Below are 2855 nucleotides of genomic sequence, written 5' to 3' on the forward strand. Positions count from 1 at the left end.
TTTGCCAATTTGGATGCCTTTAATTTCCCTATCTTGCCATATAGCTCTGGCTAAGACTTCCAAAACAATATTGAAAAGGAGTGGGTACAAAGGTCATCCTTGTATGGTTCCCATTTGCAGAGGGAAGGCTTTCAGTTTCTCTCCATTGAGAGTAATGTAGGATGTTGGTTTTGTATATACACTCTTGATTATGTTGAGGAATTTCCCTTCAATTCCTACTTTATTGAGTGTTTTTATCAGGAATGGATGTTGGAGTTTGTCAAATGCCTTTTCTGCATCAATCGATATGATCACGTGGTTCTTTTCCTTTTTCTTATTTATATGGTGGATTGCACTGATCGTTTTTCTAATGTTGAACCATCCTTGAATCCCTTTTATGAAACCGACTTGGTCATGATGTATTATTTTTTTGATGTGGTGCTGGATTCTGTTGGCTAGGATTTTGTTGAGAATTTTTGCATCTATGTTCTTGAGGGATATTGGTCTATAGTTTTCTTTTTTAGTGATGTCTTCCCTGGTTTTGGTATTAGGGTTATGCAGGCTTCATAAAATCTATTAGGAAGTTTTCCATCCTCTTCTATATTCTGGAATAATTTGAGTAGAATTGGTGACAGCTCTTCCCTGAATGTTTGGTAGGACTTCAACAGTGAAGCCATCTGGGCCTGGACTTCTTTTGGTTGGGAGTTTGTTGATGACCTCTAGTCATCTGTGGCCATGTCACTACCTCTGGGCCCAGGAGTCCCCAGGTCTTGTTGTACTGCTGGCCATCCAGGTCTCCACCAAGGCTTAAAAGGGTCTATTGAATGTGGTCAGTCTTAGCTCGCCACTTTATTGCTGTTTTCTCCCCCTCTTCCCCTTATCGGCCAGACCACCTGCCTGCTCATGTATTCCCTTTGAGTCTTAGTCTTGGAAGGGAGTTTATTCTGAGGGGTCCTGATCACTTGCCTTGATGGCTCGCGGGTGAACAGCTTACATGTTCTTGTAGTAATCAATCAGACTGCCATTGTTGTTTCGGATTTTTCCTGCCAGTCTTTCTTTCACAAAGTATCTTCTACTGTGCCCCTATGTATGCACCCAGAATAACGCAAGGGGATCTCAAAAGTTAAGGCAACAGTGAGTGCAGGAGAACAGAGCTGAAGAGTCCCCCAAAAAAGATTCTTGGCAGAACTGCTAAGAGTGTTTATTTACTGTGCTCCTAGGCTCCCTGTCCAGGTAGTCAGTGGGCCTCCCAATAAGCAATATCACCTACAAAGGAGATTCCTTTTGTTAGTAATACTACTTACCAGGGAAGTCCATGAGGTCCCTGAAATATTACCAAACCAAAATGAGGGTTTGTCACCTGTCACTGTAGTCAATCACAGAAATGGGGAGAGTCAATCCAAGCTTTATTAACAGGAAAACTAGCAGTCTGGAGGATGATCTCTCAAGACTGTCCTTGCATTTCTCTCTTCATATAAAGTAATTTACCTTGTTTGCTGTACCAAATAAAAAGTGGCTGTTTCCTTCTACAAGGCAGGACACTTGCACATCTTCTCTTAAGATGCAGTGGTCCTCTATCTCATGAAATGCAACTATTCCTTCAAAAATATCTTTTGTTTTACTTTCAAATAAGCATCAGTCTAGTGTTTCCACTAAAACAACGGAAAATCATGCACAGCAGCGTATACAGTTACACAATACCTACTGTGTTTTAGATTCTTCCCTATTAGTTCTAAGGCTTTGTTCACTATTAAAAGCATTTTGTACTGTAGCACTCAAATTATGGGAAGGGTATGCACATTCAATCAAGGGGGACTTCTTTAGCTATAACAATCTCTTTCTGAAAACAAGTCTGGCCTACGAGAATATTTTGTGAAGCTAGAATGTAAACTTCAGGAGAGCAGACTCCCTAGTGCCTAGAGTGTGCCTATCATATACAAGAATTCAAGTAACTGTGGAATTAACACTGTACCAAGTTCTCAAGAAAAATTGGCATCTGAACACTTAAACCTAGGCACAAGATGAAATTAAGCTCTGCCTGGCTGGACTCGTGCACAGGCAAATAGCCTTCAGATTTCATGCTCCACATCACTCCATAGATCTGCCAACCATTTATGCAGTCAAGTGAGCGAGAAATATCAAAACACCCACCATAATCATTTTATTTAAGAAGTACCATTTACAGAAAAGCCAAAATTCGAAGAAGAGGCCAAGTTCATGAAGTTCATAGAGAGGAGCAGCGTTACAGTGGTGAATTATCTGGCCTTTGAGCAGGAGTTAAAAAGAGCTTTAAACTTAATTAAAGCCATTTGCTTAGCTTAAGGTTTTGGGCAATAATACTGAATCAATAAATTTCAACTTTTCACATAAATGAAAAAAAAAAATTTACCATTTAACATCAACATGCAGGGTGGATATTCTTTCAACTAAGGATAATTTTTGTTTTTTTTTTAATTTATAAAGTAAATTTAGCTAAGTGCCCATCAATAGAAGAATGGATAAACAAACTTTGGTACATACATACAATGAAATATTATGCTACCTTGAAGAATAACAAGGACGTTGTTGTTGTTGTTATGTGCCGTGGAGTCGGTTCCAAATCATTGCATCCCTATACAGGGTTTCCAAGGCTGTAAATCTTTGTTGTTGTTGTTGTTGTTATGTGCTGTGGAGTCAGTTCCAACTCACAGCGACTCTGTACAGGGTATCCGAGGCTATAAATCTTTATGGGAGCAGAAAGCCTCATCTTTCTCCCACAGAACAGCTGGTAGTTTCGAACTGCTGACTCTGAGGTTCACAGCCTGATTCATAACCACTACGCTACCAGAGCTCCTTTAAGAGAAAGTACCCATACTAAAAAGGAAAAAAAAAAAAAA

The sequence above is a fragment of the Chrysochloris asiatica genome, unplaced genomic scaffold (assembly GCF_000296735.1).
Source record: "Chrysochloris asiatica unplaced genomic scaffold, ChrAsi1.0 scaffold00122, whole genome shotgun sequence".
Taxonomy (NCBI): Eukaryota; Metazoa; Chordata; class Mammalia; order Afrosoricida; family Chrysochloridae; genus Chrysochloris; species Chrysochloris asiatica.